The sequence below is a fragment of the Pleurodeles waltl genome, chromosome 6 (genome assembly GCF_031143425.1).
Source record: "Pleurodeles waltl isolate 20211129_DDA chromosome 6, aPleWal1.hap1.20221129, whole genome shotgun sequence".
Classification (NCBI taxonomy): domain Eukaryota; kingdom Metazoa; phylum Chordata; class Amphibia; order Caudata; family Salamandridae; genus Pleurodeles; species Pleurodeles waltl.
In genome coordinates, this window is record NC_090445.1 from 465,806,009 (window position 1) to 465,830,730 (window position 24,722).

General features: G+C 44.6%; 1 protein-coding gene across 1 annotated transcript in view; it reads left to right on the top strand.

The window, feature by feature from the left end:
* The window catches only part of LOC138301974 (membrane cofactor protein-like), a 441,285-nt gene that overhangs the window by 279,926 nt on the left and 136,637 nt on the right, over positions 1–24,722 (top strand). The gene's annotated exons all lie outside the window — the stretch shown is intronic.

The window sequence follows — 24,722 nt, forward strand, 5'->3', positions numbered from 1 at the left end:
TTCCCCCGCAGGTCGTTCCATCTCTTGCGGGTGTCGTCATTTGTGCGTGGATGGTGTCCCACTACATTCACCCTGTTAACAATGGTCTGCCACAGCTCCATTTTCCGCGCAATGGGTGTGCGCTGCACCTCGGACCCGAACATTTGTGGCTCCACCTTTAGGATCTCATTCAGCATGGTCCTTAGCTCCCTTTCGGTGAAGTGTGGATTTTGGGGGGGGGGGGACATGGTGAAGGTGGTGGATGGCATCGGGACTGGGGAAGGGGTTTGGGTGCTCCTGTGTGGGTCGCTATGAGTGTCCTGTCTGCTGGCATTCTCTCTCTCTGGCTGTGGTGCTCTCCGTCTTCTGGTCCTGGTTTCATTGCAAGGGATTGTGGGGTGTGTCTGGGGGTGTTTTATGGTGTTGTGGAAGTGTCTCAGGTGTGTGGGAGCTAGGCGTAGCCAATGTGTGCACTGGTTGCTGTTGGGCCCACTTGCCACCAGTGGCGGTCGCTGCCGCCAATGGTGGTCCGGCCTCCACTGTCCGCCGAGGTGATTTGTGCATCATTATTTGGAGGGTGGGATGTAGGTGTGGGTGTGCTTGGCGGTGGCGGGGTGGGATGGGCCGGGATTCCCGCCGACAGGGACCTGGCGGGAAGTGGTGGTGTGGGAATTTTTGGCAGGGTTGGGTTTTTCTATAATTATATGGCGGGTTTCCATTCACTGCCGCCGCCGGGATTCTGCTCACCGCCACCACGGCGGTCGGCGGCCTTTGCCGCCATGTTCATAATGACTGTCTAAGGGCCTGTTTACAACTTTGGAGGAGGTGTTAATCCCTCCCAAATGTGACGGATATACCACCAGCCGTATTTTGAGTTCCATAGGATATAATGGACTCCTAATACGGCTGGTGGTATATCCGTCACATTTGGGACGGATTAACACCTTCCTCCAAAGTTGTAATCAGGCCCTAAGTGTCTTTTCTCACCTGTTCCATTACATATTCATAACTCTGACAATCCTTAACTTATGAACAGTGCAACAAATCTAAGTAGCACAATAATAACATCTTTGTCATTTGGCAGTACAGTGACTCAATTGGAACCATTTTGAATGGCCCAGTCAACATGTTTCACAAAACAAAGGTCAGCTTCCTTCAATTTGCTATTACGTTCTTGAACAATATGCCCCATACTTTTTGAATATATTTCTACAGGCACTGACTCCTCATTGACAATCATTCTACTTGACATATTTAGAAATTCAGTGTTCAGAAGAGCATCAGCTATGTTTTGGCAAGTTAAAATCTCCAAGTTTATCTTGATTGATGTTGATGATCAGAATTTATCAACTTGCACAAGGATAGGTGTCAAATTTTTGGTGCAGGCAAGGTAAATTGTTCCACTTATAGACATTCGTCAGTTTCTCTCACGTTCTTTGACAGATAGTTCAAGATAACTGTCAAAGACAATGTGCAGTTTTTGCAAGGTACACACCAACTTTCATATCTGTAGAACAGTCTGGACAACCTCTCCGGAGTTTTGCATGGATGAAATCTTGACCATTTGCAATTGAGATTTACAGTCCACAGCAACAGTAGTGAAATGAAATTCTTCAGGTGAAAGTTTTTTCGAGCTCTTGTATGAGTTTATTTGTTTGTTGAAAGAGTCCACAGCTTTTGTAGTTAGCAACACTCTGTCCGGAGGTATAGATCCTTTGCTACCACTTGCTTTGCTCATGTTTACAAATTTAAATCAGCTGAAAACCCTAAACTAAAACGATATTAAAATAAATTTCCAACTAAAACACATCATTGTAGAGCTGCCATTTTGGAAAATGGCGAAAGGGTTGCTCTGAGGAGTTATTTTCTGTCTCTATAAGACTACTGAACCCCCAAACTATGTTTTGACATCAAAATGAAGCATGTAGGTTTCATGGTTCCTGAAATATTACATTATCACTGTAATACATCTGCCATATTTAAAAATGGCATCTACGGAAAATTGGCCCAGATTAGCAATATTTACGCAAGCTAAATTACTTCTCTAATGATACAAAAACACAAATCAAAAATGAAAATCTCGGGACAATAATTTTTTTACGGAGGTATTTCAAGGGGCCAGGACTAGCAATAACCTTATTAACCAACTGAGTTTTCATAACAAGAAAGAATATTTTATATGGATTTACCTGAAAGGAAAAAGGTCAACAAAATAGTTGCATAATATTTTGACCATTTTTTTATCTACATTACTGGCCCCACCAATGTTGCACTTATGTTCATAGTAATACTTTGTACAAGTTTTCCTTTGAGGCCACTTCTCCAGCCCAGCATACATCAGCAGAAGAACTCTGGGGGTCATTTCAACCCTGGCGGTACGGGACCGCCAGGGCTGAAATGACGGAAGCACTGCCAACAAGCTGGCTGTGCTTCCAGGGTCATTACGACAGCGGCGGAAGTGCCGCAGTCTCACCGCCGGGGCCGGCGATTTCCCACCACAATGGCCCCGGAGGTAGTAATCCGCCAGGGCAGCGCTGCTAGCAGCGCTGCCCAGGGGATTACGAGTCCCCCTACCGCCAGCCTTTTCCTGGTGGTTTGAACTGCCAGGAAAAGGCTGGCGGTACGGGGAGTCGCGGGGCCTCTGGGGGCCCCTGCTCAGAGAGCTGCGTGGCGGCCACTCCTCCCTGAGCAACCGGCTTGGAGAACAAAGAGGTGGTGAGGGCCCCAATGCTCAGCTGATGGTTCAGAAGCTAATGGTGTCCAGTTTGGTCTGTTTTCATAAGAGCCATATTAACAGTGGTCATGTTTACAATTTTATCAGTAACACATCACCCTCTGTCTTTGATTTTCAATACCCTACCATAACTAGATACAAAGAAACTATTAACCAAACAGAGCTACGAGAGAGATGTTACCCAGTGCACTTCATGCCACTATCATCAGAGGGTCTGAATGCCCTGCTCCCAATCCTTTATTACTAACACACAGCAAGACTTGGTCGCAGTATCCCACATGAGTGTTCCCTGGACCAATTGGCACCCCAATAAAAGCTGTGAGTGCCACAAAATGACCCAGCTCTTATCTGTATGGAGTCCTGCTGAGACAAGAGCTGACCCTTTTGGGCAAGGATACCAACGTGGCCATTCTCCCTTGAGCGACTAAGCCCATACTCAGCAAAAGCACCAAAAGAGACTACCTGAAAGGCTTAACGGAGAATGATTGACAGCACAGTCTACAGCATAATAGTACTGGAGGCTGGGAATATGTCACTCTACCTCACTCAAACACTAATAATCAGAGACACTGCCTGGGTTGGGGAAGGTCAGAGACCATACATTTTTGGAGACACAGAGAGACCATGACTGAATCTACACAACAATTATTGTTTACTGAGGTGGTGATGGGGGAACCCCCAAAGCCAACTGCAAAACAAGGTGCACTATCCCCAGACGCTGCACTTGAGGCTATCTTGATGGAACTCTGCCTCGATAACATCCACTGCTAAAGTGAATGAAACTACAACTAACTTATTGAGGGAAATCCTTTCTATATGATCAGACCTTGCCTCTTTCAAAGCGTGCATACATAAGTATGAAGCTAGATTACTCTGTTTAGAACTGAAACCTAAGGCATCAATCAATTAGGAACAAGACCACTGGTTCATGCAAAGGAAAATCACAGAAATGGATGACAGGAGCCCCTGGGATAATCTATGCTTCCTTGGTACCCTGGAGAAAATAGAGGACAACAGCACAATTGCTTTCCTGACACTATTGTCCAAGCAACATTTCGCAACATTAGACCCCCTGCTGGAACTACAAAGAGCACACATACTGACGTCACAAAGACCCATGGATAAAAAAGGGCCACACCAAGTAACTGCTTGCTTCCTCAGACATCGACAAGACCAATCTGAAGCACGGCAAAAAACTTGGCCCCCTTCCTCAATGAGGACCAGCACACCTTAATCACATAAGGCTTTTGTCAACATACTATTCAGCGACGCAAACAATTGTTTGTATTACAGTGGCATTTGAGGAATGTGGGTGCAGTATGACTTGATGGACCCCGTGACCATGGTGATACCACAGCACAACAAAACCACTGAATATGATGACCCCTATCAACTGGAGGACCTATTGAATTCACTAGAAGGGATGGATGTGGACAAGAGGCTTTAAACTCCAAACTGAATTGGTGCAAGAAGAGCCACATCTGAATGAAAGAAGGAGACAATGGGAAGTCACTAGACATTGGTCCACATGATAAAAATATACATTTTTTCCTAAACCTCAACCTTCAAGAGACAAGTCAAGATCACTGATGAAATCTTCTTAAAGGCTGAAAGGTCTGCCGAACCACAAATAAGACTTTACCAGCCTATTAATTATGGTTGCACGTTTTCCCAACCTACTCTCTTTACGTTATAGCCTGAGTGCTCTGAAGAGATAGGCAAACCCACCACAACATAGCAATGTCACAAAAAAAAGTAAAACACAGACCCTAGTGCATAGTATTACAGACTGTGCAAAAGCGGTATTGTACGGTATTAAAGGCTAGAGATACAAACTTGCAATTTGGGACCCTTGGGACCTCGATATAGGTAGAAAGGATGAGGACATTGACTCCCACACCTCCTGCATAGCAATACCATACTCCACACCTTGATCACATTCAGGTTCATACTACCTGACTTATACAGAATGAACCTGAACATGTGAAGTACTCTTTCTCACCAGCAATACCAAGATTACATAAGTAGGGGACCACTCATTTAAATGCATAGGAATTAATGTAAACACGGTTCTCAGCCCCACAGTGGTGTACAACATAGAGCCTTTGGTCTCAAAAATGAAATCCGACCCTCACCTAACTTATTAATGTGGGGAAAAGTCCACGTGTTCAAAATGAGTGTGATGCCCCTCTTGAATTATAATTTTGCTTCATTTCCTATTCATATTGCTGCACATATGATCTGCAAACTGACTAAGGTCATGAAGTCATAAACAATATAAAGAGGGAGAAGCCATGTCTAAAGATTGGGAAACCCCATGCAGCAACAGAGATTGGTGGATTGTGACTGTGCCATATAGAATCCTACTCGCTTGCACTCCAACTCACTCAAATATCATACATGCTGTTTGACAATCTAAACGCTTCACAGTGTGTGCATACAGAGAAATCTTTATTTTGTGCCATACAGTACTTAATGTGAGCCAGTGGTTTCCAGTTCTTGGCATCAGCACTTAATTGTCAACACTGGACCTTAAGATAGTCTGCCACATGGTGGCGCTGTTTGTCTAATTTGGAGATTAGCACAACAATTGTTTATTAATTCAATATACATTAAAAATGACCAATATCTGCCACCCAAGCCATTCTTATAGTTTTGTCCTCCTGGAATAATTTAAAATGTCACACTTGTAAGTATATGATAGTAGTGATGTTGGTACTGTCACTGACAGTGCTGGTAGGGGAAATGGGTGTTGCTAGCTGCAGTAGCCTCCTGACAAGTACCCTGGCATTTATTTATTTACAAATTAAGCACAGGTGCCACAGAAACCACTCGTTCACTATAAACAGAGGGATTGGTAAAATAAGGCTCTTATCTACTAATCCAGTACTACATGCGATGACCTACACGTAGCACAAAATACATACTAGACTAAGGAAGCACAGTTGGACGCATATAGGCACTCATCTGAGGAGCAACAGTTGTATTAAAAAGGGTGATACAATCTTCTTGGGAGAGATTTAGATCCAAAAGGATAAGGACAGTAGATCAACTCATAACAGAGGGTAGACTGAAAAAAATTGCAGAAGCCCAAGTATAATTTGGCCTAACACAGACCCCTTTTCAGGACTTTCAGCAGGTCCACCACTGTCTTTGTAAACAGCTAACATCACCATCCATAGTCCTGCAAGACTCCACTACATTCAAGTACTTCCACACCTGGGACACATTCAGAGGAGTGGTGTCTGGCCTGTACAAACTTGTTATGAAATACATGTTCTCAGTACCAATGGCAAACCAAATGAATTGTGGAAACTCTGTCTGCAAATGAAATCTACAGCTGAATGAGTAGACAATATCTCCTTCCATGCGAAATCCCTATGAGAGGCGTGCCTGAAGTTGAGGTACTACAAGGTTCTGCACAGATGGCATAGTCTCCTGCAAGACTTAGCGACAGTGGAATACTACCAGGTACCCTATGATGGAGATGCATTTTCCCTGACAGAGTACACTTGTTATGCAATGTTCAGCCATAGACCAATATTGGCAAGGAGGACTAGATGGTTTGCAACTGTACTTGAGGTTGTCAAGCAAGTTAGATTACGGAGTGACAACAATTGCACTGAAATGGAGACCTGAATGCATGAGATGTAAAAGACAGTGACATATGGACAGGTGATTTCCTGCACAAATGTTCAATTAGTCAAATTTGAAAATGTTTGAGGCAGGTTTATACCTACCCCTAGCTATTAGTTTCAATCCTTGTCAAGCCCTCTAAAGAGACAATTTTTACAGTTGCCCCTGAACAAATTACATATTCTACCGATAGTTGTAACACCAAAGGGAGAGCCCTGACATGTCAATGATGGGTGACAGTCTAAGAAGAGGCATAAGTACCCCCAAAGATTATGGTTGGGATGATAACTCTCAAACGATTCATCAAGGAGATACAACTGAATTAAGTTGAGAACTACCTGGCAATATAGCAGGAACAAAAGACATAAATAAGATCATAAAGCAATATTGGACTGCTCACGATTCGTAAAGTGCATTATTTGTTTAGAGTGTTATACTTCATACATTATTTGCTTGCTGTGTTATAATCATTGGTCAAATAGAACATTCTAACTTCTTGTTTTGAAATCTGTCTATGGAAGGATGGGGTTACTGTGTCCAAGAACCCAAAGCTCATTTAGGCTCTCATTGTTCTGGAAAATAAGGATTTTAGGGCCAGATGTAGGAAGCCTTTTGCATGTCACAAACTGCGAAAAACGCAGTTTGCGACATGCAAAAGGCCTAGCGCGATAATTTGAGGATGCGACTCTCAAATAGGAAGGGGTGCTCCCTTCCTATTTGCGACCGCATCGCCATGCTGAGTTGCTTTGTGACCGCGAATGCGAATGGGAGGCAGTTACCACCCACTCGAAGTGGGTGGTAACTCATTCGCAAAAGGGAAGGGGTCCCCATAAGACCCCTTCCTCTTTGTGAGTGACGAAAAAACATTTTTTTCAGAGCAGGAAGTGGTCCTATGGACCGCTGCCTGCTCTGAAAAAACCGAAACCAAATGGTTTCGGAAGTTTTTCTTTTTGCAACTCGTTTTCCTTTAAGGAAAACGGGCTGCAAAAAGAAAAAAAAACTGCTTTATTAAAAACAGTCACAGACATGGAGGTCTGCTGTCTCCAGCAGGCCACCATCCCTGTGAGTGCATGGACTCGCTATGGGGTCGCAAAATGCGACCCGCCTCATTAATATTCATGAGGTGGGTCTTTGCAACCCCATAGCGAGTCGCAGAAGGTGTCTGAGACACCTTTCTGCATGCACTTTAGCGAGTTGCAATTTGCGAGTCGGTATAAGTCGCAAAATTTTACTTACCTACATCTGGCCCTCAGTATGTTTGTCCAATAAAACTTGTATGCAAGCATCTGCACTTGAAAGGCAATCAATGCTGTCTACCCCACTTTACTGATTAACCTTTGATGGTTGTGTTGTTCAGAATAATTACAGTTTTATAAGAGTTATGTTATAGAAGGACCCACTAGGTACATCTGAGAGTGGGATCAGTTGTGTGGCCATAAGCATTGTAATCCACATGTGTAGGTGTGTATCCCTGTGTCTCCCTCTGGCTTTCTTCATTTACTTGGATCTAATTCTGCAGCTTTGTCTTGTGCAACATACACTAATTATAACAAGGAAACCTCAAAGAGACATGATTTAAGACTTCTGGTTGTTCAACATGTCATCATAGCATGGTCTTCATGCAAACATTTTGCCTTCAGCCTCCTATTTTGCTGAATTTGTTTTTGTTGGCTTTAGGACTCTGCACAAATTACCACTGCTCACCAGTGTTAAAAAGCTTTTGCTCACTACCTAAAACATGGTATAATTGGCTTTCACTGGATTGGCAGAATTAGTTTACTTATAAGTCCCTAGTAAAATGGTATGCCGTAGACGAAGGACATGTAAATTGAATGCTACTGGTGGGCTTCCAGAACGTATTGTGCTGCACACTTAAGTAGCTCCCTAAAACATGTCCTAAGTCTGGCATTGCAGCCTGAATGCAGTTTTAAACTGCCAATTTGACTTGACAATATAAACACCATACCCAGCCTTACCCACCTTTAATTGCATATAAGTCACCCCTAATGTAAGCTCCAGGAATGTCAGAGGGCAGGGTGCACTGCAAATAAAAGGTTTGATAAGTACTTTCAAGTTTTACATGTCCTAATAGTGAAAAATACCTACATTATTTTTTTACTACTATGAGGCCTACCTCTTCCTTAGGATGCATTGGGATGTCTTATTACATTTAATAAGTGTTAAGTTTTGATTGGGAACAAGAAAACATTTCATGCTTGGTGTCTGAGAAACTGTAATTTAAAACCCTCTTTAATGATAACATTAGATTTTAAATTACAGTTTTGAAAATGCCATTTTTAGAAAGTTGGCATTTTCCTGCCATAACTGTTTGCTGCCTGCAGCCTAATCCTGGGCCACATGGCTAGGTGTAGTTGGCAGTTGGACTTTGTTTATTCACCCGAGGCTGCCACATAGTGGAGTGATTAGGTGTGCCTGAATGGGCCATCCCTGGCAGGATGGGGGGGAGCTGGTCACATCCCCACTTGCAACTGAAAGGCTGTTTCACCTTGAAGGCAGGGAAGGGGAGATAGGAAACTTCAAGCCCTTCAAAGTAAAATCTCGAGAAACGGCTCCTGCTTCAAAGGAGGCACTATGTATTAAAATACAACTCTGAGACCCACTTTTCAGTTCTCTTTCTGGACATGCTGAAAGATTCTGAGAGGACTGCCTGCTGCTGTGGCCTGCTTTGTGCTGCACCAGGAAGGACTGTTTTGCTGCCTGAAGTCTGCTTTGAACCCTCAGAGGTCTGCCCTGCTGTTTGAGCCATGTTCCTCTTCTTGAACCCAAGACTACCAGAGTGACTCCAAGGGCTCATTGGCTTGCCTCCTGATCAGAGCCTCAGAGGAGAAGATCTTACCTTCAGCCCGCTATATGATCCAAAAGAGACGACATGAACAAACTCCTCAGACTCTTTTCTTCTTACTTGTGATTGTATTTAACCCAGACAAGGAAGGAGGCTGGAGTATGGGGAGAAAGTCCTGGGTGTTCCAGTATAGTAGTCCCTCTACACTATAAACTTAAACAAGGAGGAGCAGGGTAGGCACACATGAATTGGGTTAACCCCCTCCCTGTGTGCTTCCACCCTCCCCTGATTAAAAATAACTTGTTACGACTCCGTCGTTCCGTCTCTGGGGGACGCTGTACATGGACTATCTGCAGCCTGGGAATCATAATTAACACTCCTCCAGGGACCCTGTCTGACTCCTACTTGCTTCTCATTTCGATATTGTTAGCTACTGAAAATCTACATTTGTTTTTCGACTTCAAGATCCATAATGCATTGCCTGTCAGTAAGACCTGGAGTCTGCTGCCCATTGCTTCCTATGGGAACAGTCCTGCTGTTCCTTTGTACTGGCTTCTCTCCTCCAGAACTTGTGAGATACTGGAATTGCACACACATGTGACCACTCTTGTGCAGCCCAGCCATGTGACTCTGCCCTGGGCTTGCTGCTGCCTGGAACTGCTTATAAGCTGCCATTTCCCGAAGCTCCCGGTTCATGCATTGAAGTTTGTTCCTCTGTGTACCAGACCTCTTGTTGGCTTGTTTTCCAGTCTTATTGCTTCAGCCAGATCCTGTGCCCTGTTTTCCAGTTCTGTTTCTGCTTTGCTTCAGTCAGAGCCTGTGCCCTGTTTTCCAGCCCTGTTCCTGCTTTGCTTCCCAGTTTGTTACTTCTGTTCCTGGTATTATTTTCCCTTTACTTATTCATTTTGCTTCTGCCTGTAATTTCTCTTCCTTGTCCTAGACTTGGCCCCTAGTTTCTGTTCTCTTTCTTTGTGGTTCTTGCAGACTCTAGTTTTCCTGTAGTTACTCTATTGCTTGTTACAGTTTCCTAGAATTACTGTGTATATTTGATAGTTCCTCAGTTTTCCTTGCATAGCATGCTCCTGGCTACTAGCTTCAGTTCTTAGGCTCATTTCTAGCTCCTGCTCTGTATTTTCCTCTTGGGCTATTTTGTCTGCTAAGTGTACTATTAGTCCTCACCTGTGTATAAGTGTTTTCCTTTGTGCAGGGGTAGGCTCCTGGTTTCCAAGAGACAATCCCTGCCCTGTCCTTTGTCTTGTGTTGTATGTAGTCTTAAGTGCTTTATCTGTGACAGTGTGTCATTGGTTTTTTCTAGGAATTGCCACTGTGTCTCCAGCTGGACCTACAAGGTCTTGTCTTGTGTATGGAAGTACAATCCTTGTTTGTGCCCTAAGGGTCCAAAGACAGAATCACTTCTGCTGCCTCCTTTCTATGGGGCTTGAGGGGTGACTATCTGTAAGAGTAATCTGCACAGAGGCATTGACCTTCCCTGTTGCTGTGGGAAGTTCTGAACCTTACCTGTGTAAAACCTTAGTGGTAACCCCGTGTTTTTGTCCATTAATAGTCCGTCCAATGTTTGCTCACACTAAATTGTCTGCCTTCACTATCCTAGTCCTGTGCTTTACTCATTAGCTGTTCACTCCTGGTGTATGCCTTTATCTGCTCCTCTGCGTTGGGACAGTACATCCATAGGGAGATATTCCATGACCTCAAGGGGTGCTCCGCCCGGAGTCCTGACATATCTGCCTGATAGGAAAGGAAGGGAGTGACGTTAAAGGAATATCTGTGGTGGTTGGATGTGAAAATGTAGTACTTGGAAGTGAAGGTTGACAAAGTAAAAGGTAAGCCAGTGTGCTCCTTTGCATGTATAAACTGACAAATGGCAGTGTCCCTGCATTCCTGCATGAGTAGACACCAACAGACAAACAAGAGAAACATGCTCATGCACGTGTGGGAATGATGAGGTAATAAAGGTGTCAATGCGCTGCTGCGCATGTCGACACCAGCAAGGCAGACAGTGGTAAACGAGCTCCTGCGTGTGTGGAAATGATAAGGTAATGGGTGTGTCAGTGCACTCCTGTACGTGTGGACACCAGCAATACAAACAATGTGAAACATGCTCCTGCACGTGTGGAAATGACAGGGTGATGGTGGTGTCAACACTCCCCTGCACGTGTGGACACCAGTAAAACAAACAACATTAAATGCGCTCCTGCTCGTCTGGCAAAACAGCAACTGGCAAGTTTCATAAAGCGATCCAGTGAAGGCACAGGAGGTTAACACGTGGCCAATGCATTTTTTCACATTAGAGGCAACGGCTTCTGGAACAAAACGAGAGGTGAAGCATTGCTGAGTACATGAATGTGACCTTTATATGCGCCATGTCCTGGAAGCCTGTTGTTCTCACTAGAAGCCAATTTAGGAAAGGCATTCACTGCTGACCTGAAAGCGGGTATGCAAAAGTGGAAAGTCTCAGGAACAATCTCAGCCTGGACCCTGACACTTAAACCCACACCTGGACCCAGCCTGAGTAAGTCCTAACCCCCCAGATGGTGCCCTTCCATTCCTGGACCCTAAGAGTTGGCACTAAAAGTGCCCACATAACCAAAATCTAAAACTTGGAACTTTTTGGGTAGAATCTAATTTGAGAACAGAAAAGAGACTGAGACCAACCTACTTGTCTATCTGCCCAAGGTACATGGTCAGTTGGCCTGACTTTGCAGCAACTCCCTCTACAGTCTTCTTCTCAACAGCATATGCTGTTCAGCAGTTCTTCGCCACAGGGATATTCAGGCTCATGGAACTCTCGCCGACTACAGCTTACAGCCTCATCCCACTGGAGATTTTCAACTTCCAAAAGAAGACTGAGTTTAAACATAGACATATTCACCGTAACTTTGTCCAGCAGCTCCCCAACAATGAAGCTCCCACCTCGGAGACTGCTTGCATACTTGCCGCACTGAACTTTACCTTCCCAGAAAAATGTTGTCAAAATTTCTTCTAAGCCTAAAGGTAAGCGCCAAAGATGCCCATTCCACTTCTTACATCAGACTCATGCTCTAGCATGTTCTGTCATATCTTTAAACTTTGAACCAGACTTACATGACTAGGGGCCAGATGTAGCAACCCTTTTGCGAGTCGCAAACGGCGAAAATCGCCGTTTGCGACTCGCAAACGTGGGTTTGCAATGCACAAATGCATATTGCGAGTCGTTACCGACTCGCAATATGCATGTGCGACTCGCAAATAGGAAGGGGTGTTCCCTTCCTATTTGCGACTCGCAATGGTATGCAATACCATTTGCGACCGCACATGCGGTCGCAAATGGCATCGCAGTTACCATCCACTTCAAGTGGATGGTAACACAATCGCAAATTGGAAGGGGTCCCCATGGGACCCCTTCCAGTTTGTGATTGCACCCAAAAATAGTTTTTCAGAGCAGGGAGTGGTCCAAGGGACCACTCCCTGCCCTGAAAAAACCGAAACAAAAGGTTTCGGATTTTTTTGAAATGCAGCTCGTTTTCCCTTAGGGAAAACGGGCTACATTTAAAAAAAAAAAAAAACCTGCTTTATTGAGCAGCAGGTCGCTAACATGGTGGCCTGCTGACGTCAGCAGGCCTCCATGTTAGCGAGTGCCCATAGTCGCTATGGGGCCGCAATTTGCGACCCACCTCATTAATATTAATGAGGTGGGTCTTTGCGACCCCATAGCGACTTGCAGAAGGTGTCTGAGACACCTTTCTGCATCCCAAATTGCGACTTGCAATTTGCGAGTCGCAGAGACTCGCAAATTGCAAATCGCAATTTGTTTTTTTCGTACATCTGGCCCTAGATGTCTGCAATTGGCGCTTTGATCTTTAAGGGGCTAGTTTTTACCTTAAACTTAACAAATTCATAGTTCCAGTGCTACTAATTAGATTTTTGTCATTTTAGTGTGAAATCATTTATTAGAATCTATTCTATCTGTCTAAATTAGTGAGGTTTTCTTGTGTTGTATTTTCATTTTATTACTGCTTGTGTGCTGCATAAAAGCTTTGCACATTGCCTCTAAGTTTAACTGACTGCTTTGTGCCAAGATACTAGAGGATTAAGCATATGTTAATTTAGTGTCTTTAGTGGTTCACCCCAACAGGGAGTGTGGCTGTTGCTTGAGCAGAGTTAACTCCCCACTTAACCAACACCCCAATTTCTCACAATGCTTAAATGATAGTTGCCATTATTTAAAAACTAATAATTACATTTTGTATTCAAAATATTATATTTGACAAGAAAATGGCCAACACATTTCCAGCTTTGCAACATGTGGTGTCTGCTCATCTGGGCCAAAACTCAAATAACTAATTTAATGATTAATTATTATGAAATTGTTACAAATCTTAAGAATATTTTGTCATAAAACAGTTTCAGAGTTTCCATAGTGGTGCTTGGCGCAGGTAAGCATAAAATGCCTCATTTAAGATCTGTGAAAATTGACGTATCGGAATAAGAGTTTAATGTGCAGGTCAGAAAAGATGTACATTGAGTAAGTTATGCAGCTGCTCTGGTTTCCAGTACTGAATTTCATTTTTGTCAATATACTTCGACCTTGATTTGTGACGACCCCATCAGTCAACAGTCCTAGGACCCATATACATCTCTGAAAAATCAATGTACCTTAAAACGAACACACTACATGTCATGCCATGGTATTAAGAAGCATGCAAATGTACAAAGGAAGGCTAAATCTTACTGGATGGAACCCTTGTTGTTTCTGAACAACTTCCCTCCCTACTTGGGGTGCAAATGAGACCAGAGGGAGAGAACAATGTCCAACAGGGCCATTTCCAGACAACACTGCTTATGTTGCTGTAGGTCATGTTCTCTCTTTCAGCTCCATCAGTTCTGTTTCTCCACAATGTATTTTCTCCCTCTTGATAACTTTCATCTTTCTCAGTCTGCCCTCACTCTCATTCATCTTTCTCACATCTGTCTCTTGTTGCCCTCCTCTCTCCCAGCCTCATCTCTCAAACTGCTCACTCTCACCCTCTTCTCTTGCTTCTCCTCTGTCTCTCACCTAAGTCTTATCCTGCTGCCTATTATCTTTTAGTTCTGCTACTCTTTCCTTGTCCTAGGGTGAGTTTAATAATTTTGACAAGCTATGTGAAGGAACATTTTTCTGTGGCAGCACCACCCTGCAGTAGTGCCACAGCGGCACTCTCTTTCACGAAAATTATTCCTTCACACATGCCCTCTTCCATCTCTCAATTGCTCCTTTCCCTGACAAGCCCATATAACTTGACCTTCCCCTCACAGGCTCTTGCTCTCTTCTGTTCCACATGCATTACCCTCCCACACTTTCTGCCTCCATAAATCCTCTCTTTCACCAGCGGCAGCTCCTCCGCTAGGGTGGAGGAGCGTCACACCCTGCCAGCAGGAGGAGCTTCAAAACTTTTATAGAAACAAAATAATAAACTCAGTTTATTATGTTGTTTCTATAAAAGTGGGGGGGAGGGCACGGGCGTGATGTGGATGGAGGGAGAATGCATAGCTTTCTCCCTCACTGAGTATGTATGTTTGGCTGGCCTTTTTAGGCCGGCCAAACTCACATGCCCAATAGGCTGTCTCCAGCCCAGCAACACAGTTGCTGGGCTGGAGAGAGCCTGCACAGGCTCCCAGTCTGCTTGAGAGCACCCTAGCTGGGCGCTCCCAGCCAATCCTGACCCTGCCTTGAGCAGCATCAGGATTGGCCGCAGGACAGGCTGGGAGCCTGTGCCTGCAGCCTGAGGAGACGGAGCAGAGAGGATGGTGCGGTGCAGGAAAAAAAAGGTAAGTTTTATTTTTATTATTATATTTTTGGGGGGATTCCCCCAACCCTCCCCACTACGAGTCGCACTGCCCCACCCCTTTTCCTCCAGTGAGCCGCGACTGTCTTTCTCATGTTATGCTTTCCGCCCTTATGTTCACTCTCTTGCCCGCTTGCTCACAGACACACACGACTGTCCTTGTGATGGCTTTCACTAGTGCTGGATGACCTCTCTCTCCTCTCCCCTGCATTAATGAAAATTTACCCATGTTCCACAGCTAGGCAGGATCAATTTAGGGACACTGCTGATGATGTCCGTAGACCAAATCCTATGCTGAACTACACACTACACAATGATTTTCTGATGAAACGTGGATATTCCTTTGTAACAAACAATCAAAATAAGGGTATGTGGCCATATAGAACGTGCTGGACTTCTCGCTGACTTGTTAGTTTTAAATACAATGAACAATTTTACAGGCCCAAGCTACTAAGGTTTGAAGTATTCGCAGCAGCTCATCCACCTAGCAGGTAACTATTCTAAAGTCGGGCACACACTGGCAAACCCCTATGAAAAGGTTTTGACCGCAGGAATGAGCCCACAGCCTTGGTTTAGCATTTGGTCATATTGTTGAGAGCCAGCACTGTGCCTCTATGGGCAAGGGAGAATGTCTGTGAAGCTAGAGAAAACCTCCTGCATACCCACGGTGGCAGTGTGCTGTATAACTTTAAATGTCACCATTTTGAGTGACATGCAGCCAGACAAAGTGCATCTCCTATGAGAGGCCTGCTCATGCATCTTTTGTAGCGGAATACTTTATGTATTTGTTTTAAGAACCTCTGGCTGTCTCTGCAGAAGTCACTTTGAGCACTCAAGTGTTGTTTAGCGTGACTGTAGGAGTCTGGCCCTCTATGTAGTGTGCAAAAGCAGGCACATTGTGTAGAGGGTCCGGGCAACCACAAGTTGGTTTACAGAGGTAAAAACTAGACCACCTAATGCTCTAATTTTTTTGGTAGCTTGGTCAAGCATTTAGTCTAATCTTGGAGAAGTGCAAAGCATTTGTTGGACTTACAGTATCAATAAAGCAAGACGCACACTCAAAAGAACAACTCAAGACCAATTTACATAAATACTTCTGATTTGTAAAAAAAATTGAAGTCCAAGATCATCCAAATTGGGTAAGTACTTTTTAAATTATGAATTTTCAAAGTTTAGAGAATGTCTCAGTTCTGTGCGTAATTACGTACCATGGGAATCAATTGGGAAATATTTTTAAAATGCATATAAAATCAGGCAATGCATTTACCAATGTCTTCTTTTGCAGGTAGGTCGAGGTTATCGGTGGGCCCTGTGGACCAACTGGAGAAGTTTGGGCGGCTTCCGGTTTCAGCAGGAGCAGCTGCAGCTGCAGAAAGTTGATGGAGCTGGCTATTTCCCTACCACACAAGATGCAGAAAAAATAAACGGAGGGGTCACCTTGCATGCAACACCTTAGAGGTGGTGCAAGCTGAGGCTTTCCACACCTCCACACAGGAAGGGCTTTGTTCTGGGACCCAGAGAGCAGGAGCTCTCAGCCCAGGGTTCCAGAATCTTGATTGGTGGTGGCAGGACGGTTGTAACCAGGAAGCAACCATGCCAGGGCAGTTATCTTTTGCAGGGGACACCTCTAAGGTGACCACTAAGTACAGGATTTATCATTCTGAGTTGTTTGATACCAAACAACCCAGGGTTCAGAGTAGCCATCATGTAGCTTTGAAACTCAAACTCACCAGAATCCAGCACATGCATGTAAAATGGCTGCTCTGCTCACTTACTATGTACTAGGTTTGGCAAGGACACAGTAGGGGCGTATTACTCATCCATCTATGCCCACACATACAGTAGAGTGACACTGCCTTGGGGCTGGAAGGCCTGCCAAAGGGGTGATGTACCTATATGGCATGCAGTGTATAGTGGACAGGGCACACAGGTTGTGTGCCATGTCAATTTTGCATTTTAGGATTGCACCAGGACACTCAGCCTGCAATGGCAGTGTGGGATGCATCTGGATGCATGGCCCTAGGAGGTGGCACAATCTGTGCTGCTGCCCACAGGGGCCTGTCCTTAGCACCCCACGCCTTGCGTACCTAAGTAACATTTACTAGGGCAGCTAAAGGTGTTGCCAATTGTGCCAATGCATCAGAACAATTTTGGGAAAGAGATCTGACCCAGGGAACCTGGATAACAGGGGACCTGGACAATAACAACTATGAGACCACATCAAATACTAGGCAAAAAGTGGGGGCTAACCATGACAAAAGAGGTATTTTCTCACAGTGAGGTACACTTTGGAATCCAGGAAGATGGTCAGCTTCTACGTTTCTAAACAGGCAGAAACCATTCCTTGACCTGATCATTCATGTCTCCTTAGCCACACATGTAGGTACAAAAAGTCACTCTCCAGGCTCTCCCTTCATCTGCATGTAACTGTAACAGAGGCTGGAATTCACATAAAATTCATAACAATCATTAGCATCGTCAGTAGGTCTGACTGTAAAGTGCTAATACATGCAAAGAACATTGGCTTTCCACTTCCACCATTTTATGATGGCCTCTCAAAGTTCAATGCTGTAATCCACCATATGAGCCTGTCTGCAGGGATGCCATGGCATGCTTGGCCCGATTTTGCCTCACTAACAGTGCTGCAGAGGAGAGTGCCCTTTACAAACATGAATGTCTGAGCAGGAGGGGGTGTTGTGGCTCAATAGACGTCCTGGAGAAACATTGTAGCAATTAGCCAAGCTTGAATGTTGGGTGTAGGAGGAATTAATAACCACAGCCCAAGCTTCTTCCAGCTCCCACTTTCTCCTATGCTTTTCTTTGGTAATGTAAGCATCAGTGGGTTGACATCATGCCAGGGGCAGTGCAAACTAGTCAGGAAGAAGTGCTCCAGAGAAAGTCACTCATTTCTTTCTTCAAAGTGGTTACAGATTGCCTACCTTTGAGCACCAGGGTGCTGGGAACTCTTTACAAAGAAACGGACAGATAGCAGACACTTTACACTAACATTTTACATACATTCAGTGGAGTAAGATAGCTGCTCCTGATACTTATAACTGCAGCTAAATCACAGAACGAAGATGTAGGGCCCTGTGGAGAGCAGATGCAATATATCTCTCCACGGGAGCATTCGGCCTCAAGGAGACGGCCATGAAGGGGATAGGGCAGGAGGTAGGTGGGGAGAGTGTAAGGGGGTGGGGTATATAGGGAGGAGCTGGGGGTGGGACCGGCCTCTTCTGCGCTAGCCCGTCGTGCTGCGCTGAGGTTGGCCACCCGCCCTGCATGGAGAAAGAGGGGGGTGAGTTTGTGAAAAGAAGGATGTGAGGGGGTAATGTGGGGGTGAGTATGCCAGTTTTAGGGCAGGTTGCTAGGTGTGGACAGTAGGTGGAGAAGGGTGGAGAGTCAGATGCGGGCCTGGCCACCCTTCCAGGGGGGAAAAAGAAGCAGATGAAGGATGACAGAGTGGGGGATACCCAATTCAGACAGGAGATTAAAGGGAAAGGGGGACGTGTGGGGGAATGGAAGTGGAGGCTGGGTGAAGGGAGGCAAAAGTGGAGGAATGGAAGTGGGAATGGAAGATGGGGGAGTTCCAAAGGGTGAGGATGAAAAGCTGGTAATTTAAATTTCCAGTTTATATTGATGTTGTATTATGATGAGCAATCGTGTAATAATAAATGGCCTTTTTCACTAGTCAAATGAGTGTCGAAGTCTATGTCCCGATGTATGGAGTTAGACAGCATGTCACCAGCAGCCCCTGTCAGCCTCCTTGAAGCACAATGCACTAGCAGAGCACAGGCATGGTGGTGCTATGTCGCCACTGCCTGTTGTTGCATCTGTGCTGGGGCAATGGAGGTGCTTAGCTTTGATATTGACTACCTTTTCCAATTACCTCTGCAAATGTAAACCTGTGTGGGTTTTCCCAAAATGTGAAGGACAAATCAAATAAACAGCGGTGGAAGGAGATGTTCATACAAAAGGCCATGGCCTCACCATACCTAAAAAGCATGCACATAAATGATTCTGTGCATGTGTGTGTGAATTTGTATAGCACAATCCTAGGTACAAACCAAGAGATCGCTTTACAAGGTATTAGAAGAGCTTACATGGAATAAACAGAGTAGGCAAACGAGAACCAGAATAGTGGAATTAAGGAATACATAATTAGTTGATAGGAGCTGTGATTACTATAGGTAGGTGCAGAGGGTTACAAATATAGGGAGGGTTTAGCAGCAGAAAACATGGGAGACACCAGCAGGAAGGATTACACAAACAGGGGCATGGAGAAAGGAAGTATAAGGTGAGAGAGGAAGAAGATAGGGATGATAGGGTGTCCATTCAGAATTGGTGGCAAGATGAGGATTCACTGCAATGTGATGTTGGTTAAAGAAGAGGTTCTCTAGCTCGTTGCTGCAGGGGATGATGGAAGGAGCCTGGCAGATCTGGACTGGGAGGATTCCCAGAACTTTACGCATGGCAGGGGAAACCCAGGTGCTCTTTTTCTGTCGGCACTTTTTGGATTCCAACCATAATTAATTAGTAAAAATAAAATAATAAGTTGTAAAAATAAAAAAAAGAGCAGGTGCTCATAATTTTCCTTAGGAGTCTGCTGCCGATGTTCACTACTAATGCAGCCCACTTCTACCATTGACATAAGCAGCGTGTAATAATGATAATAATTATAGTGATAATAATAATGATGAAGATAATATTATTATTATGGATAATAATAATAATGTATAGAATTATAAAAAAATACAGTGAATTACGGGGATGATTTTCACTAAGGGGTTCCGAGTGGCATCAGATAGACAACAAGAGTAGAGCTCGAGTTATATATGATGTAACTTAGAACCTCGAGGTGAAAAACATCCCAGTAATTAACTTTTTATCCATTTAGGGCCAGATGTATCATCAAGGCCATTTGCGTATCAGAAATAGCAATTTTTGAGAAATCGCTGTTTCTGACTCGCAAAGTGCCATGTATCACATTTGCAATTCGATAATAGTGATTTCTTAAAAATCGCAAATGCTATTACCGAATCGCAAATTGTGATACCGGCCCCATTTGCAGCTATGGGCCTGTTGGCCCATATCTGCGAATTTTTAGCATTTCCAAAATTGCGATTTCTGAACCAGAAATCGCAATTTTGGAAATGCAAAACCCCAGGGTGCTGGGGGCCTAAGGCCCCTTCTGCTGCACCCCAAATATTTTGGGGGGGACATGTAAGGTGCACGCATGCCAAAAGGGCATGTGTTCTTTACATGTACAATTTAAAAATGCATTTTAAATGCATTTTTAAATTTTGCACATGGTTACCACCAAGGTCAACTTGGTGGTAATTAGCGATTCCTAAATGCCAAAATCACATTTAGGAATTGCTTCATACATGTGCTAAGGAATCGCAAATAAGGAATCCTTATTTGCGATTTCTAATTTAGAGAGTCGCACTTTGCAACTCTCTAAACAGGGTCGCAATTTTAAGGAATCGCTATTTTAGCGATTCCTTAAAATTGCATTCAGAATGTATTTCATACATTCTGAAATGGCATTTTGAATTCGCAAACGGGCATTCGCATCGTTTGCGAATGCAAAATGCTTTCATACATCTGGCCCTTAGGATTTTCTATGTATGACTCCCAAAATAATCTGTCCCTGCTTTCAAATACTATGTAGTGGCAAAGGTGTAATGGGAAAATCGTACAGAACATGGGCTCTGTTAAGTATCCCTGTGCCAAAGATTTTAAAAAAAACTTACCTGCCATCCTTGACCAACCCCCACCACCTTCCCTGCCTTGTTCCATCCCCTTACAACGGTGCTTTCTGCTTTCAGTCAAAGCAGAAAAGTAAAGCTGCACTAACAGGCTCTGAGAGAGACTCGACAGCCTGGCTTGAAGGCCTTTATGACATCACACTAGTGAGGAAACAGTTCTGTAATCAACTATTATTATGTCATAGAAGTTAGTTATGAGATTCAGAAACTGAAATAAATGATAAAAGCTCCCTATGAGAGCCATATTTAACGACAATATTAATGATAACAATTGTAAGAGGACAACTTTTTACTTAGGAGCCTACCACAGGTGCATGTGATTATAGGGGTTCCCGAATTCCAAGGCTCCCATTAATGTTTCAAAGTTAATGTTAAAGTAAATGTCTCTGTATGCAGTGATATAATCTGATGTACTAACGTGAAACTATTCTTGATATTAACCCCTTCGCTGCCAGGCCTTTTCCGGCTCCTGTGCCGAGCCTTTTTTTGGCTATTTGGGGCAGTTTGCGCTTAGGCCCTCATAACTTTTTGTTCACATAAGCTACCCATGCCAAATTTGTGTACTTCTTTTCCAACATCCTAGGGATTCTAGAGGTACCCAGACTTTGAAGGTTCCCCAGAAGGAGGCCAAGAAATTAGCCAAAATACAGTGAAAATTTCGTTTTTTTCAAAAAAATTGGAAAAAGGGGCTTCAGAAGAAGGCTTGTAGTTTTGTCCCTGAAAATGGCATCAACAAAGGGTTTGCGGTGCTACAATCACCAGCTTCCCAGCTTTCAGGAACAGGCAGACATGAATCAGAAAGCCCAATTTTTCAACACAATTTTGGCATTTTACTGGGACATACCCCATTTTTATGATTTTTTGTGCTTTTAGCCTCCTTCCAGTCAGTGACAGAAATGGGCATGAAACCAATGCGGGATCCCAGAAACCACAACATTTCTGAAAATTAGACACAATTCTGAATTCAGCACGGGGCAATTTGTGTAGATCCTACAAGGGTTTCCTACAGAAAATAACAACTGAAAAATAAAATGTTGAAATTGAGGTGAACAAATCTGCAATTTGTCTCTACGTTTTACTCTGTAACTTTCTCCTGCAATGTCAGATTCTTTAAAGCAATATACCGTTATGTCTGCTGGACTCTTCTGGTTGCAGGGATATATAGGGCTTGTAGGTTCATCAAGAACTCTAGGTACCCAGAGCCAATAAATGACCTGCACCCTGCAGTGGGTTTTCATTCTATACCGGGTATACAGCAATTAATTTGCAGAAATATAAAGAGTAAACAATAGTTATCAAGAAAACCTTTGTATTTCCAAAATGGGCACAAGATAAGGTGTTGAGGAGCAGTGGTTATTTGCACATCTCTGAATTCCGGGATGCCCATACTAGCATGTGAATTACAGGGCATTTCTCAAATAGATGTCTTTTTTACACACTCTCTTATATTTGGAAGGAAAAAATGTAGAGAAAGACAAGGGGCAATAACACTTGTTTTGCTATTCTATGTTCCCCAAGCCTCCCTATAAAAATGATACCTCACTTGTGTGGGTAGGCCTAGCGCCCGCAACAGGAAATGCCCCAAAACACAACGTGGACACATCCCATTTTTTGACAGAAAACAGAGGTGTTTTTTGCCAAGTGCCTACCTGTAGATTTTGGCCCCTAGCTCAGCCGGCACCTAGGGAAACCTACCAAACCTGTGCATTTTTGAAAACAAGAGACCTAGGGGAATCCAAGATGGGGTGACTTGTGGGGCTCTTTAAGAGACTGCATCATATTTTACATTCTGTCTGTTACATGATATACATGCCAAACATTTTCATAGCTTGACTTGTGCATGGACTCCTGGAGCCAGGTCAGACCCTCAGCTCAGCTCTGGCTTGCCCTACTAATTTGCTGGCACACGTACCTCTATTTGCAACACGGGCTGAGTACATGAGTCTATCAGTCTCATGATAAAATGATTTGAAAAAGGTGAGTACTGGAAGCATGGAGCCCTGTCTACATTCACCAATTTACCAACTCTACCATCAAGGTTTCTGACAGCAGAAATGAAGAAGAGTGCATGCAATAGAATACATCTAAAATAATAGGTGATCCCAGGACAAGGAATGTGGGTAGTTTTATTTACGTGAGCATCGTCATGAGTCCCCAGGCTGAAAAACCAAGCCCTATTAGGACAGGAAGGGACACAGCTTCGAAGGGGAATGTTCAGGGTAAGACACCCCAAATGCATTTTTGACTTGGTAGTTTAGTCTGGGAGTATAGCTATGTCTGCCGTTTTTCTCGTTGTTCTCATTTTGCTAAGAGGTTTCAAACTAGTACATTTTTTGGAATGGAAACTTAAATATATATTTTGAATTGATTACCAAAAAAGCAGCTATTCTGCATCTGTAGAACCACTCCTTGAATGGGTGCAAATGTAATACTTTTTGGAATTCACAAACATTATCATTAGTAGCCTTGGAAACCTGCCCCAGTCTGATGTTTCCAGGCATACTACTGGTAATCAAACACACAAAGGGGGTCATTCCAACCCTGGCGGTCGGTGTTAAAGCGGCGGCCAATCCGCCAACAGGCAGGCGGTAATAAAAATGGAATTCTGACCCTGACGGGAACCGCCAACACAGGCCGCCACTTTAACACTCCGACCGCCACGGCGGGACAAACAAACAGCACGGTGGTCACCGCCAATAGACAGGCGGGAGACAATGTGCCGCCCACCCTATCACGACCCACCAATCCGCCACCTTTTCCGGGGCAGGCGCCCCGCCGATAAAAACACGGCGGAAACTGACTACGAACGGGAAAACGCTCACTTCTACACACTCCACGAGGAATCTGGACAGCATGGAACCCGAATTAAACATCCTACCAGCCATTGTCTTCCTGCTCCTCTACCAGGAGCACGAACGCCGGTGCAGAAGACAACGGTAAGTACTGCACCTACGACACAGGGGAGGGGGAGGAGAAAAGGTTACGGGCACACACATACGCGACACACCCACCCCCCCCCCCCAAATCCCTACACACCAATGCAGAGCAACAAGTCAGAGTGACAGCCCCCCAAACCCCCCGGAAGAATGCAAACACAAAATAAAATGTTCATTAAAATTGAAGTATATTAAAGCAGATTTGAACTTAAGTGAAATATGAAATTTATCAAATAAATATATTACAACATGAAAAATATATACATAGTCCAAAAGTCCGGCACATATTGGCTACATTCCATTGTTCGTGGGCAATGTGCATAAACACATGGGCAAAGCCCACACACGAGACCCGATTCCATTGGAGAGAACACTGCTGGGGCATCAGATAATAAAAAAACAGGCACCTCAGGGGGAAGGGAAGAGGGGGCACCTCAGCCACATGAGTCCACGACGCCAGATCCACGAGGGGCCTCCATGCCCACTGTACCATCCTGGGGAGTGCAAAGCCACAGTCTCTCAAGTCTCTACAGTGGGTGGATTGCCCATTGTACCATCCTGGGGAGTGCAAAGCCACAGTCTCTCAAGTCTCTCAAGTGGGTGGATTGCCCATTGTACCATCCTGGGGAGTGCAAAGCCACAGTTTTCCAAGTCTCTACAGTGGGTGGATTGCCCACTGTACCATCTGGGGGAGTGCAAAGCCACAGTCCATTAGGTGGATTACAGACTCCACTGGTTATGGAGGAGGCATGGTGCCCAGAGTGCTTCGTGAAGCCCTGCCCGACACAGATCCGGCCCTGCCAATGGGCCATCGGTGCCTGACAGGAAGGGCCCAGCGGAGCAGTTCAGAGACGGCGGTGCCCAGCGGAGCGGTGCTTGACAGGAAGGGCCCAGCGGAGCGGTTCAGAGACGGCGGTGCCCAGCGGAGCGGTGCTTGACAGGAAGGGCCCAGCAGAGCGGTGCTTGACAGGAAGGGCCCAGCGGAGCGGTGCTTGAGATGAAGGGCTCAGCGGAGCGGTTCAGAGACGGCGGTGCCCAGCG